The 15869-nt window shown below is 38.9% G+C and overlaps 1 long non-coding RNA gene across 1 annotated transcript in view; it reads left to right on the plus strand.

The window, feature by feature from the left end:
• LOC120886347 (uncharacterized) overlaps positions 1-15869 on the plus strand; it is a 91412-nt gene that overhangs the window by 23086 nt on the left and 52457 nt on the right. The gene's annotated exons all lie outside the window — the stretch shown is intronic.

Raw genomic sequence — 15869 nt, forward strand, 5'->3', positions numbered from 1 at the left:
TTAAAAATGATGGCTGCTTTTTAAATTTTTTTTTAGTTGTAGATGGAAGCAACGCCTTTATCTTATTTATTTATTTGTTTGTTTGTTTATTTATTTATTTTTATGTGTGCTGAGGATCCAACCCAGTGCCTCACATGTGCCAGGCAGGTGCTTTACCACTGAGCTATAACCCCAACCCCAATGCCTGCTTTTTTTTAAAAAAGATAATCTTTATCAGGTCATAGAACACTTGCACAACTTTTCATGATGAAAGGGGAGTTTCTTGGTAGCATATTTCATCTTTTGAGATGGCGATGTGATTTCCCTCTAAGCTACTAAGGCAAGGTCTTCAATGATTGCTTTCCTAATGTTTTTTAAATTGATTTTTAAAAAATAAATGACAGTGGAATGCATTAAAATTCTTATTATTTGTATACAACACAATTTTTCATATCTCTAGTTGTATATAAAGTTGACACTAATTCATGTCTTCATACATGTACTTTGGATAATGATATCTATCACATTCCACCATTCTGGCTAATCCCCTGCCTCCTCTCTATTCCTCCCTCCCCTCTTCCCTATCTAGAGCTCATCTATTCCTCCAATGCTCCCCCTCCATACCCCAGTATGAGTCAGCCTCCTTATATCAGAGAAAACATCTGGCATTTGTTTTTTTGGGATTGGCTGACTTCACTTAGCATCATCTTCTCTAATGCCATCCATTACCTGCAAATGCCATGATTTTATTCTCTTTATTGCTCCTCTAGGTCATGATATATTATCTTTTTCATTCACTGCTTGATTCAGTTGACAAAGCTTTTATTTGGATTTTTGTTGATGTTTTTCTTTCTTTTTCCTTTCTTGTCTAGTTTTTAGGGTTAACATTTTTCTACTAGCCTTTATTCTCTGGAATAATTTGTATAAGCTTGGAATTAGTTGTTCTTTGAACTTACCTGTAAAGTCAAATGGGCCTTTGTGATGTTTTCTTTGTGAGGTTTCTGACTGCTGATTCAATTTTCTTCATGATTATAAGAATATTCAGATTTTCTATTTCTTGTAGAGTCAGGTGGTAAGTTGTATTTTAAGAATTTTCCCATTGTGTTGAAACTTTCAGTTTAATGGATTTTAAATTGGCCCTAGTACATTCTTACCTATTAAATCTCTGAAGTGCCTATAATTAAGTCCCTTTTCATCCTAATATTTCTTATCTTCTCTCTCTCTCTCTTTCTCTCTCTCTCTGATTAACCTTTTCAAATCTTGTCTGTTTTTTTCATCTTTTTCAAAGAACAGACTGTTGGCATTGATTTTCTTATTTATCTCTGTTTTCTATTTCATTAATTGTGGCTTTTATCTTCATGATTACCTTCCTTCATTCTAGTTCCTTTGGCACAAGTGAGTGATGGACATGAAAATGCAGAATTTTAAAATGGCCCTTTCAACAGGAGAGAGGGGCTCCTATAGCGAGAGTCTGGGGTCAAGAAGACAGGGATAAAAGAAGGGGTACCATCCAAGAAAGGTAGAAATGTGCTCAAACTTCTTTGCTAGTGCAACAGTTCTCTAATATTTGGTCTCAGGACTTCTTTACACTCTTAAAAATTACTTAAGGAGCTTTTGTTTAAATAGGTGATTTTATACACACACACACACACACACACACACACACATATATACACCACAGAGTCATCCCAGATTCCATGGGGATTGGTTTCAGGAGCCCCCATGGATACCAAAATTTGAGGATGCCCAAGTTCATTATACAAAATGGAATAGTACTTTAATATAACCCCTCTACATTTTCCCATGTACTTTAAATCAACTCTAAATTACCTATAATACCTAATACAATGTGAATGTTATGCAAGTAGTTGTTATACTGTAATTGTCTAAGGAATAATGACAAGAAAAAGTCTGTACATGTTTAATACACACATATTTTTTTCAAGTATTTTAAATTTGCAATTAATTGAATCTGTGGATATAAAACCCAAAGATACAGAAGATTTATGATATATATATATATATATATATATACACACACACACACTCATACATACATATGCACATACATATATAATATACTACTACATTCTACTATTGTATATACTAGTATATTCTTTGCCATAATTAGAAAATTAAAGTTGATACAATTTTAAACACAAAAACACACAAGCACACATTTCATTGTTCCATTAGTCTTTTACTGAGAGTATAATGAAACATTTTTTGGAGGAAAAGTTTTATAATAAGTATAAAACCACTAAAATGTATATATTTTGATCTGTGAATCTATCCAAGGATTTGTATAAATGATAAGGAAAAAAATCTAATGACCGGGTTGTGTGTGTGTGTGTGTGTGTGTGAGAGAGAGAGAGAGAGAGAGAGAGAGAGAGAGAGACAGAGAGAGAGAGAGAGAGAGAGAGACAGAGAGAGAGAGAGAGAGAGAGAGAGAGAGAGAATGACAAATTATGATCCCCAAAGAAACATCATTAAGTATTACAATAGTAAGGGACAGATTCAATATACCTGGTGATACAGAGTAAAATGTTTATATATTTGATTATGTTTCCACCTTTAGGGAAATTATCAAATCTCTATAATATCAATATATTTATCTATAAGATGGGAATAATTGTAATACTTTATAGGAGTATAAAAAGACATTATCCATACCAAATATTTAACAGAGACCCTGTCATGTAATAAGTGTTTGATAAATGTTAGATATTTTTACTACTATTGCATGTGTAATTCTATTCAATTGTGCAAATAATTAAGAGGATTTAGAATTAAATTTACTTACATGAAAATGCATTTGTGATATAATTATGAACAAATTAAGAGGATAGCCTATACAATCTGCTTCTATTTTTGTAAAAAACAACAATAACCAAAAAAATCTGCAAGGATATATTCAAGTTTTAATTAGTGAAGATCACATGTGAGTTGTGTATGTTTCTTCTTTTGTATATCTGTATTCTCTTATTTTTCTTCCCTCTGATGTGCTGATAAAAGAAATTTCCTTAGAAATTGTACAACACCATGACTGACACCAGAGGGCGCAACGGGACTCTTGTGAGTTTTTTTGTGTGCTAATGTTGAGAGGGCAACCCACACTGAGCTGTCCATGAGCTGTCCAGGGTCTGAAGAAGACAAAAGTTTCAACCCAGAAGACAGAATGAACCTAGAGTAGTTTCCCACCAAAAATCAAACTAGCAAAAAATCACTTGCACATTAGGAGCTACCAATGCCAGCATTCCAGCTCAGACCATTTTGATCAGACTCCGGGAGTATATCCAGACCTAGGCTTTTAAATATTTTTTTATATAAAAATAAATCCCAGATGATTTTATCATGCAGCTAGAGTTGAAATGTCCTGATGCATAAAGAACCAAAGGAGACCTGGCTCTGGGTGTTGGCAGGATGAGAAGAGGCATGCCAGTTGCTCTCATTTTCCCAAAGTCATGGTCCAATTGCTGATGGATCTGCAAGAGCCCCCTTCTCCTCTACTCTCATCAGTGATCCTTCTTCCATTTCTGTGTCCTTCTCTGGGAAAGATCTCAGCTGCCTGGCCTCCATCATGCAGTCCTGGAAGACAGAGCAGGACAAAAGCTGAGGAGCTTGAGCCACTATCCATCGCAGCTCATTCAGGTTTCCACCTAGTGAGTTCTCACCCCACAGGGGCTTCCATGCCACACTCCCAAGGCCCAGAAGATATTCCCTCAGTGCTGCTGCTTAGGCTCCCAGATTCCTGGGAGGCCAGCTTTCAACAGATCCTGCTCCTGTGGAACAGACAATGGTGCCTGGAGGTTGTGGTCAAGGGAATTCTACAGTCCGATTTCTTGTGCTGTACAATTTGTTGAGGGGACAATCTATGCTGAGCTGTCCATGAGCTGTACGGGTCTGAAGAAGACAAAAGTTATAGGCAGACTGTGCAATAGCACTGGACCAACTCAGGAAGCATCCCAGCACCACTTAAGGCATATTTGGGTGGATCCTAGGCATCTTCCTGAGTAGACATTTCCTACAAAGGACTGTCATTGTGCAGCACAGATGCCATAAGGAATGCCATTCCCTTCATTCTTCTAGTCCATTTAGGTAAATCACAATCTGTGTGTGTGTGTGTGTGTGTGTGTGTGCACGCGCGCGCTCCTGGGATTTTCCTCTGGAATTAAGGAAAATTGCAATTACTAACAGGTTTACTTAGGATCTTCATTCTGCACTTTTTCTTTTTTACTTCCCATTCAATACAGACCAATTGCTACTGACTTAAGACAAAGAGTAATAACTAAATGCAAGGCCCTAGTTAGAATGCTTTCATTAGCAAAGAGTGATTTCCAGAAATCCCCAAAGAAATTGGTTGGATGGTTATGTCTGTGGAGGTGAAGGATATAGCAATAGCTTTAGATGTTACATATATTCCCTGGGGCAGACTGGTAGGTCTATTAGACATACCTGTTGGACCACTGCTTGGAGAAACTTAGGGGAAGTAAGCTCTGTCCACCCCAAAATGACCTATTAGAGATGTTTCAATTATGTATTTCTGCATAGCCTAACAGCCCAAACCTTAGTGACTTCAGACAGCCACTTATTATTTCTCACCCTGCTCTGTGCATCCATTGGCATTTCATCTGTTGACCTTGAGGGTGCATCTGGGACAGTTAGGTCTTTCTGTCCACTTGATCTTTCATCATGGGCTTTCTCCTGGCATGATGATCTCAGAGCAGTATATCCAAGAAGCATCCTAGCCATCCAGGCAGAAGCTAAAAGGTCTCTTGAAACCTCAGCTCAGGCATTTGAACATGATGTTTACCACATTCTATTAGTCAAGGTAGGTTAGATATGGGGAAATGGATTCCATCTCTTGATAGAGGAAGCTGCAAGACACTCATAGCCACATATAGTATTGCTCATCTTGGACACTGACATTTTAGGCCAAATAATAGGGGAGGGCTGTCCTATGTTTTTTGGAATGCTTAATGGTACTTCTACCCATCAGACACTGGTGCACAAGCAGGCTACTGTATGTGCATGTGTGCGCACACACACACACACACACATGCACACAGAAACACACACACTTACAAATGCAATAACCAGAATGTCTCAACATTGCCAAATATCCCCTAGGCAACCAAAAATTCCTTCTGGTTGAGAACCAGAAGACTCTGTCAAGAGACTGTGTTCCCTGGCCAAGTCCTTTTACAGCTTACCTTATAAAGCAATGATCTACTACAGTGTTGGTCTTATTTTATTTCATTTTTGGATGGATTCTCTCACACTCGGAATGAACACCTACTTTTTCAGTCACCACGCTGACTCAAATAAGCTTATGTAAACTAATGACCCTATCGGGGCTATCGCACTTGGTTTGAACAATAAGTTCACATACCAATTCATAGGTGGACCCACAAGAACCTTCTGCTGAGCTATGTGAAGTCCATCCATCCTCAAATGTGGACTCTCAAAAGCAATCAGCTTGACTCCTGTTTTTGCTTCCCACAGTTACACTTAGAGATCTGCATCTGGCTCTCTGAGGTCAGGATACACACATGGTGGTCACTTCAAAAGACAAGGGAAAAGGGTTCAGCTTGCAGATGGGAATGGAAGTAACACTGTACAATTTGTCGAGTTTTGAGTTACTTCATTTTTGTTCACACACACACACGGGCGACATCGCTAAGTCATATGGTTTGAGGGTATAATTTGTAGAGGTGCATTTCTTATGAATGTTCTTTATTATTTAAACAGTCATCTCTTCCCAGCAAAGATTAATTTTCAGGTTTTCCTTGTACTTTATTGTTCCCTTTCCCCAAATACCTGATTCGCAGTCATCATTACAAAATAACAGGAAATCTTAACATCTTCAAATGCCAGATGTGCTCTGGTTGAAAAATGGCATATAGGCCCGTGCAATAACTGGCTCTTCTCCAGCTGGTTGGGGCTGTTTGTGATGATGATAATCTCAGCTGAGAGGTGTTGCTGACACCATTATTTCTTAAAAGAGACTGAAGGACCCAGCATCTCTATGTTCACAAAGCATCCCATTTTGTTGTCTCAGTTCTTTGATGTTGCCAGGAATCACTGAACTGAGAAGCAGAGAGAAAAATTCATATTCCTCAGAACATCTATTTTTTGCTCAATAAAGAAGGAACCACATTATTGGGATAGGAGTTTCTGCTTATGGGACTGGACACACATGGAGAAGCCAATGGTGAGAACGAGACTCTGTCCAGAGACTAGGTTCCATGGGCAAGTCCTTTTACAGCTTACCTTAAAAATATAAAGGGCTCCAAATCTTTATTTTTTTTTCTATTGATCAAGAAATTGAGATGTGGGAGCAGGCGCCAGGTTGCAGGAGTTATCTGTGACGCTAACACAGTTACAGCTTTGCCTTCACGGGTCTGATGAATCGCTGCCAGACTTTAATTGGAACCTACACATGAAAAAGACAGAATCTTTTGACTGTCTATAAATAATCACAACACAGCGGAAATGTAGCAGCTATAGAAATAGTTACAGCAAATAAGAACTTCCCTTTGAAATCTGCAAAGTCTTTTTTCCTTTTCTTTCTCTCTTCCTCTCCCCATCATCAGCGCTTCCTGTTGCTTCATATCTCTGTTTCCTTGAACCTGGAATGGCCTCCTAACCTAGGTTTGCAAGTTTGTCCATAGAATTTCAGCTCACTTCTGTCTTTCTTCAATATTAGGCTATGCAGTATCTGCCTTGGTTTTTCAAAGTTCCCATAAATGATTTAAAAGTTCATTTTCAGTAACATATTGCTTTAGGTTCTTAACTCTATGGTACAGAGCCTCCTGGAATATTGAATTTGTTAAACATGTGTTTCTTATCTTCTCAGAGACTATGTCCTGTGCCCACCTGTCATTCACCCCAGTGATGAGTCTCTGAAATGCAGGGCCTCAATAGACTTTTAGTATATGTGTGTATTGTTAAATGGCTAAGGCATACTCTTCAAAAGCCACAAACCTCTTATATTACTTGGAAAACATGAGAACCAAGTACCAATGAAGATAAGTGAGCATTTAAAGATCTTTAGGCAAGCTTGGGATCCCTGCTCTATATGTAAAGTGCAGGCTTTGGATTTGAGTTGCATATTTTCTAAGAATTAGGAGCCTAGCACATTGGGACATCATACATTCTCAAGTATGTGAGAAGGCGATGAACCATCTGCAAGCGCATCCTTGTCTCAGGTTCTGTATGCAAAGGTTTACAGAGACTGAGATAGACACCCTGCCCACCAAACACTGTCGACTGTACAACCCTTCCACCCCTACAATATAACAAAGGTACAATTTTTAGATGGAAACCCAGACAGAGAGAGCCAGAGCCCCATGTCAACAGAGAGAGGCAAACACCCTTCCTGGGTAACAAGCTACAGACAGCAAGCATTTTGTATTCTGTATACTGGAAGAAGCAAGACTTCCTAGCAGTGAGCCATGTGGGGATTTTCATTCTGGGCTTGGAGATGTGGTAGGTGAGCCCAAAGGCAAGAGTGGAGACCCTCATGAAAGATACAGAAAACAATGGTAGCTGGTTGCTAGGTACCTGGACAATGAAAAAAGAATCCAGAGAGAACTTATTTGGCCACAAAAGGTCTAAAGTTAAAGACATTTTCATCGTGTTGTATTTACACTGGAACTTTACTGCATAACACTTTTTTTGTTGGTATGTAAAAATATTCTTGTGTCAACTAAAGAGTCCACTTGGTTTTCATGTTATGGAATGAAAACAATGATTTTAAATCTTTGTATTGTTTTGATACAGCCCTAATTTCCTCTGCAAGGAAATTTCAGTGCCTGATTTGGACAGGGAAGGTTCAGGTATCCACTGTAAGGAGGTAGTGGAGTGGCAGATCTCATGGAAGGCTGGCCCAGAAGAATTCATTTCTCTCTGTGTGAGAATAGGCTGAATTTTGCTTCCCCACGACTCATGGATTGAAATCCTAACCCCTAGTCCCACAGAATGTAACTGTGTTTGGAATTAGTGCTTTTAAAGAGGTGATTAAGGTAAAACAAGGCCATTAGGGTGGTTTCTAATCCAGTCTGACCATGTAAGCACATGGGGGAAGACAGCCATATACAGGACCCCAAGAGAGATTGCAGGAGAAGCCTAACTTGCCCAACATTTCCATCTTGAACTTCTGGCCTTTAGAACCATGAGTTGATCAATTTCTGTTGTTTGAGGCACCCAGTCTGGGGTTCTATGCTATGGCAGCCTGAGCTGACCAACACGGTGGGGTGCTCTACTTTAAGTCTGCACACTCAAGGTGATGGGTATCCGTGGGGAGACAGTCACTCACAGGGCTGTGAGTACTGCAGCTCTAAGTAAAAAGGCAGGAGTGAACCACCTGGTCCTGTGGTCCCCTAAGAATCCTGGCCATTCAGGTAAGTCTGGAGTTGGCATGAGTCACTGTGATGGGAATTATTAGGGGTCTTGGCATTAAGGTTTTTCTGATGACATCCTCTCCCTCCAGCCTCCCCTCCCTTCCCCTTCATATCTGTCCTCCCAGCCCTTCAAAAAGTACACACACCTGGTTTTGTTATTGTCCACTCAGAGTGACTTCTTTCCTCACCATGCACATTTCCTTATCTGAGCTTTCTGGGAATCAGAGGATAGCATATTAGAAAGAGGACTGACCAGCATTCATGTTGGGTCTCGGGTTATGGTTCTCAGACTTGAGCATGCAGTAGAATCAGCTGGAAGTTTTGCTAAAATTGCTAATACAAATTGTTGGGCTCCACTTTCGAAGTTTTTGATTCCATAGAATCTAAGTGCTAATAAATTCCTTGGGATGCTCATGCTGCTGATCTGGGGCCCATAGTTTGAGAACTAACTATTCATTCATCTTAGGCCATGGAACAAAAGGAAACAGATGATTATTTTTCTTTTCTCTGCTCTGGCCCTAATCCACCTTTGCTCACCACAGCAGACAGACTAGATCCATTTATGTTGTAACTGTATTTTAAATCAGGCCTCAAGGGAGATACAATATCACTTGAGGTATCAGAAAAGGGTGCTTTGCTCTGACTAAATTTTTTTTTCTCAAATAAAGCTCCTGAGGAGGCCAGCTGTGTCTAATAAGATATTTTTTAAAATTCTGTTTAGCAAGGGCTTCTTTTTGTCAATGAGCAATCAATAGTTGTCCATCTATATCCAAGGTAGATTTCCATCTGCAGCTAAGGATGCCCCCCATAACGAAATCCAGGGATGCTCAAGTCCCTCGTATAAATGGCATAGTGTTTGCATATAACCTATGCACATCCTCCTGTGTACTTGACATTATCTCCAGATAACATATAATATCTAAAGTAATGTCAATGTTACATAAATAATTGTTATACTGTGTTGTTTAAGATGTAATAACACAAAAAAGTGTATAACATCCTGTACATATGTAATTTTTTTCTGCATATTTTTGATGTATAGTTGGTTAAATTGGCAAATGCAAAAACTGCAAGCACAAGGGGCCGACTGTACTACAGTCTTTAAATTTTATAAATAATTTTCTTTTTCTTTATTTATAACTATATTCCTCAAAGTGGCTGGGAGGAAAGAAAGTATTTATCTATTACAGTGATCTAGAAGCTAATGATGATCTTTAAGTTTACACAGGGTATCTATTCTTCAATTTAGAAGCATCGAACATAGTATTGAACCCCTGAGACAAAGAACAGGCTAGAAGAGTCGAATCCTATTATGTTAAAATTGAAAGGAATGTTCAAAGCATTTTGTTTTGTAAGACTTGTATTCTATCAGTTTCTATTTGAATGACTATTGATTGTTCCTTGAAAGTACTTTTTTTTCTTGAAAATACTTAATATAATTAGAGTCTTTGTTACAAGAATAAGTAGAATCATTTTGTCAAAAATTCCTGTTTTGCGCCAGGCACTGTGGCACACATCTATAATCCCAGTGACTCAAGAGGCTGAGGTAGGAAGACCACAAGTTCAAAGCCAGCCTCAGCAAAAGCAAGGTGCTAAGCAACTCAATGAGACCCTGTCTCTAAATAAAATATGAAATAGGGCTGAGGATGTGGCTCAGTGGCTGAGTGTCCCTGAGTTCAATCCCTGGTACCCCTCCTCTCAAAATTCCTGTTTTGGGGTGCTGAGTGTGCTCACAGTCTGCACTACTTCATCTCCCTCCCAATAGCAACCACAAAAGGCAATCAACATGAGGCAGAGGAGATGCTCATTAAACTCAGCTACAGGGAGTCCCCTGAGCCTCCCTTGTATTCATTTAAGGTCTTTTAGTTGAAAGCACCGTTGCCAACTCTAGCAAGCAAGAATAGAAAAAATAAAGGAGAAATTAAGGGGGACTGACTAAACCTCTCACATCTACCAACAACAACATAACCAGGCCTGGCACTGCAGGGGCCAGGCAGCTCCTGGGCCTCAGTTACAAGACCTCGGGAGGAAAAAAAAATCTGACTGGCCAAACGCAAGTCAGGTGTGTGCACCATATTCATAGGCTATAGCCAGGAAACCAAATAAGCTATGGCAGGCATGGACACTGGGGGTCTGTGATTGAAGGTGTTCCTGTGGAGGCAGGAGCAGCACATCAGGCAGCCATCTCAAGGGACAGTCACTGTTCTCCTCTGCCACTCACTCCCCGAAGCTCCCCAGATAATCTCTGATAATTCTTTTAAATTTATATATGACAGCGGAATGCATTACAATTCTTATTACACATATAGAGCACAATTTTTCACATCATTGGTTGTATACAAAGTATATTCACACCAATTTGTGTCTTCATACATGTACTTTGGATGATAATGTCCATCACATTCCACCATCATTTATAACCCCATGGCCCCTCCTCTCCCCTCACACCCCGCTGCGCTATTTAGACTTGGTCTATTCCTCCCATGCTCCCCCTCCCTATCCCACTATAAATCAGCCTCCTTATATCAGAGAAAACATTCAGCATTTGTTTTTTTGGGGATTGGCTAACTTCACTTAGCATTATCTTCTCTAACTTCATCCATTTAGCTGCAAATGCCATGATTTTATTCTCTTTTATTGCTGAGTAATATTGCATTGTGTTTATATGCCACATTTTTTTTATCCATTCATCTACTGAAGGGCATCTATGTTGGTTCCACAGTTTAGCTATTGGGAATTATGCTGCTATAAACTGATGTGGCTGTGTCCCTGTAGTATCTATTTTTAAGTCCTTTGGGTATAGACTGAGGAGAGGGAGAGCTGGGTCAAAAGATGGTTCCATTCCCAGTTTTCAAAGGAACCTCCCATACTGCTTTCCATATTGGCTGCACCAATTTGCAGTACCACCAGCACTGTATGAGTGTGCCTTTGTTCCCACATCCTCTCGAACACTTATTGTTGTTTGTCTTCATAATAGCTGCCATTCTGACTGGAGTGAAGTGAAATCTTAGAGTAGTTTTGATTTGCATTTGCTAATTGCTTTTGATGATGGACATTTTTTCATATACTTGTTGATTGATTTTATCGTCTTCTGAGAAATGTCTGTTCAGATCCTTGGCTCGTTTATTGATTGGGTTATTTATTTATTTATTTGGAGCTTAGCTTTTTGAGTTCTTTATATACCCTTGAGATTAGTGCTCTATCTGATGTGTGAGGGGTAAAGATTTGCTCCCAAGATATAGGCTCTCTATTTATCTCACGGATTGTTTCTTTTGCTGAGAAGAAACTTTTTAGTTTGAGTTCATCCCATTTATTGATTCTTGATTTTAATTCTTGCACCACAGGAGTCTTATTAAGGAAGTTGGGGCCTCGTTCCACATGATGAAGATTAGGACCTACATTTTCTTCTATTAGACACAGAGTCTCTGGTTTAATTCCTAGGTCCTTGATCCATTTTGAGTTAAGTTTTGTGCATGGTGAGAGATAGGGGTTTAATTTCATTTTGTTGCATATGGATTTCCAGTTTTCCCAGCACCACTTGTTGAAGATGCTGTCTTATCTCCAGTGCATGTTTTGGGCACCTTTGTCTAATAAAAGATCATTGTAATTTTGTGGGTTAGTCTCTGTGTCCTATATTCTGTACCATTGGTCTACCAGTCTGATTTGATGCTAATTTCATGCAGTTTTTGTTACTATTACTCTGTAGTATAGTTTAAGGTCTGGTATTGTGATGCCATCGACTTCACTCTTCCTACTAAGGTTTGCTAATTTTTCCAAATAAATTTCATGACTGCTTTTTCTATTTCTATGAGGAATGTCATAGGATTTTGATTGGAATTGCATTAAATCTGTATAGTGCTTTTGGTAGTGTGGTCATTTGGATAATATTAATTCTGCCTATCGAAGAGCAAGGTAGATCTTTCCATCTTCTAAGGTCTTCTTTGACACCTTTCTTCAGGGTTCTTTAATTTTCATTATAGAGATCTTTCACCTCGTTAAGTTGATTCCCAAGTTTGTTTGTTTGTTTGTTTGTTTTTTGAGGCTTTGTAAATGGGGTAGTTTTCCTTTTTGAGGATTTGTCACTGATATACAGAAATGCCTTTGATTTATGGATGTTGATTTTATATCCTGCCGCTTTGCTGAATTCATTTACTAGTTCTAGAAGTTTCCTGGTGGAACTTTTAGGGTCTTCTAGGTATAGAATCATATCATCAGCAAATAATGTCTAATAAATTAAAAGCCTGTTCCAGATCATCACAAGTCTCTCCATCACAGCTCCTTGGGCCAGCATCCTTGGCTCCAGATGTACAACCTTTGCTTTCTCCTCTTGGGTCACAACACCCATTCCTAGTATTCAGGTATTTATAAGAAGACACTTGACAATTCATACTTAGGAGTGAATAATGGATAGCCCTTTGTTCACTTTTTAATTTTTTTTTAAGTTCAGATAAAATGTACCTAATGTAAAATTTGCCATGTTACCCATTTTCAAGTGCATTGCTTGCGACATTAAGTAGACTCCCACTGTTTTACAACCGTCACTGTCACCCATCATAAGAACTTTTTCATCTTTCCCAGACACTTTGGTTATGGATTCGCCTTCTTTGCTTGAAATGCTCTGCCAAATATCACCATCTGTGGACTTTCAAAATGCTGTTGTCACCATCATGGTATCCCACATAGTTTTGATTCTACAAATAGAAATAATTTTACAGAAAATGTAGCTTGTCGATGGACTCAGATGCACAAAATTCACCAGTTTCCATCTTAATATCTGGTCTGATGGAACCGTTGCAATGACCCTTTGAAGACTTAGTCACAACCCCTTTATGTACGGCCACATTCTACAAACTAAGTTAATATTCTCTGGAACATGGTAGATTCTCTGAGTCAGCAAACAGTATGTATTCATCTTTCTCCCCTGGTCACCATTCATGTGTTCAAAAATCAAGGGGTAGAAATGAAAGGGTTCCTCATGCTGTTGTCCCTAATGATTTACTTGTGAAATCTTTGTTTCTGATAGCTGCAAACATTTTGGGTTCTGCTGATCTAAAGATATTAGGTCCCAAGAGAGCAATGCTTCCTTCTATCAAGGAACACAGTGTTGGTGTGGAACCGTCAGCTGAGATTGCCATCTGGACTCGAGGAGTTATGCATGCCTTGGAACCTACAGGCAAAGAATGGAGGTACAGTACTAGCTGGTGTAATTCATTCTTGCTCTCAAGGGAATTGGTTTGCTACTACACAGTGGAGAAAGGTGCCCAGAATGCAGGAGATTCTGATGGTGCCTATTAGCATTTACCTGTCCTGCAATGAAAAAGTGTAACAGCCTGATATAGGCAGGACAGCTCCTGGCACAGATCTTTTAGGAATAAAGGTTAGAGTCACCCACCAGAAAAGAAATCATAACTAGCCAATGTGCTTGTTGAAGGTGAAGGAAATATAAAACATGGAAACTTCTTTTTCTATATTTCACTCCAGTTCATTTACCATCTAATTTGATCCGTTAATATTAGTTCGCCTTATTACATGTCAATATTGAGGCTGCAGAATAGCAGAACATTGAGTGTGACTCAGTTGCAAGAGGAACACATATAACTCAAAGAAGAATACACTGAATCTATATCCTCTCTCACAGAGAGATGTGGTGTGTTTTTAGGTATACGAGAAAGTCATATTGTGTTAGGTAGAAGCTTGATGTATGTTGCTAGATCTTTATTTGGAAATTAAATATGGTTAAAGAGGTGTATATGGGTGACAAATTGACAACAGATGGACTCTGGTGCTTTTTAAAACTGTTTCTACTTGGTTCGGCTGGACCTATTTTCTCAGAATATGTTGTCTTGGATAATTTTGGCTTAGAGTTGGCCCAAAGACCAACCAGCAGAAGGTGGAAGTAAGATGGTGGGTATTATCCTTGGGAGGTTTTTGTGTTGGATGAGGATGTAGCAGACTGCAAGGTGCTGGTGAGACTGGTTTATTTTTGTCCTCCTTGCCTCCCCATCCAGACCTTTTTCAGACTGGTGACCAGACCAAAAACAGTCCAGGACTATCTCCTTATACTCAGTAGTGGCACAACTTCTGGCTGTGGCCCCATGAGTCTTCAACTGGCAATTCCATTTTGGTGTCTGCACATACATAGCTTCTCAGGTTGAAATGCGAAATGCCTTCCTGCACCTTCTCTTACCTCAATTCTTCCTACAACCATTCATGATCCCATTGCTGTATAAAATTCCTTGTCCCATTACTCTTAGTGATTCTGCTTTCTGAGTGAATCTGGCTGACTTAAAACGCCACATCAAACTAGATGAAGAAATTTCTGAGTATTGAGTGATTAAGAGATGAGTGCCTAGACCAGGACACCTAGATAATTAATGATGATTATAATGTCCTTATTGACTAGCAGTAATAATAGCCATATGCCAGAGGACTTACCATATGCCAGACACAGGGCCTTATCTTCCTTATACCATTTATTTCTCACAAAAACCTTCTGAGTTAGGTGTACTCATTATTTAATTTTGCAGGTGAAAAATTTTTTAGGACTAGCTCAAAGTTGAAAATGCACATTCTAAGCAACTATGTTCTCTATAAAATGTCACATACTAAAAGTATGTATTTGCATATCTGTGTTCTCTATATATCCTCCAGAATACATTTATTTCAAAGTCAGGAAATACATTCTGTTAATACCTCCATTCTTAAATCCGAGGTCTGAAAATTAGAAGTTTTAAGGTATGTGTTTTCTAAAAGAAAAAAAATGGACAAATAAAAGGATCAGTGGCAGGAGGTGTGGCTGGCATTAGTGCTTTTAGTTAAGAAAATTTCTCAGTGAGTCTTACGACAGGCATTTGTTTTATTTTCAGGATGCTACCGGACTAGTGAACTTATGCTATTGATGAGAATGATGGTGATGGGAAGGAGATGTATTACCTAAATCACATCTTGGCAAGGGTTGTGGGGCAGCAAGAGTGGGCATTCATTATACAGAAAAAGCAGATTATCTATTGAAACAGGGCCTGTGTTAAGGAGTGTACTACACTCCTACTCAGCAGTAGGGGGCGCAAGATGTAGGGAAATCTAAAATTTTAGAACAAACACTAAACATAAAAATGTGAAGATAGATCTGAGTCATCTGGGGAATAAAAGCATACGAAAGTGATTTTACACAAAGCTGCCTGAAAATGGGTGTTAATATATTTTAAATAGTTCTCATCCTAAAATGGTTTTGTGTTGCTCACTAGAGCCCTAACACAGCAACACACAGTTAAGGAAGATAAGATCATGATCAGTGCAGGAGTTCAGCAAGGAGATAGCAGGGTAAATTGTTGCTGTTGTTGTTTTTAAACTAGATTAACTGATTGTTCTTTTGACAGTTGAAAAAGTCCCATCACCTTATATCAATTAGATCCAGTCTTGAGCTTTTTATTGTGGTAAGAAGAAAAACCAAAACTGATGGGAAAATTAACAATACCATTTAAATGA

Source organism: Ictidomys tridecemlineatus, chromosome 13, assembly GCF_052094955.1.
Source record: "Ictidomys tridecemlineatus isolate mIctTri1 chromosome 13, mIctTri1.hap1, whole genome shotgun sequence".
Taxonomy (NCBI): Eukaryota; Metazoa; Chordata; class Mammalia; order Rodentia; family Sciuridae; genus Ictidomys; species Ictidomys tridecemlineatus.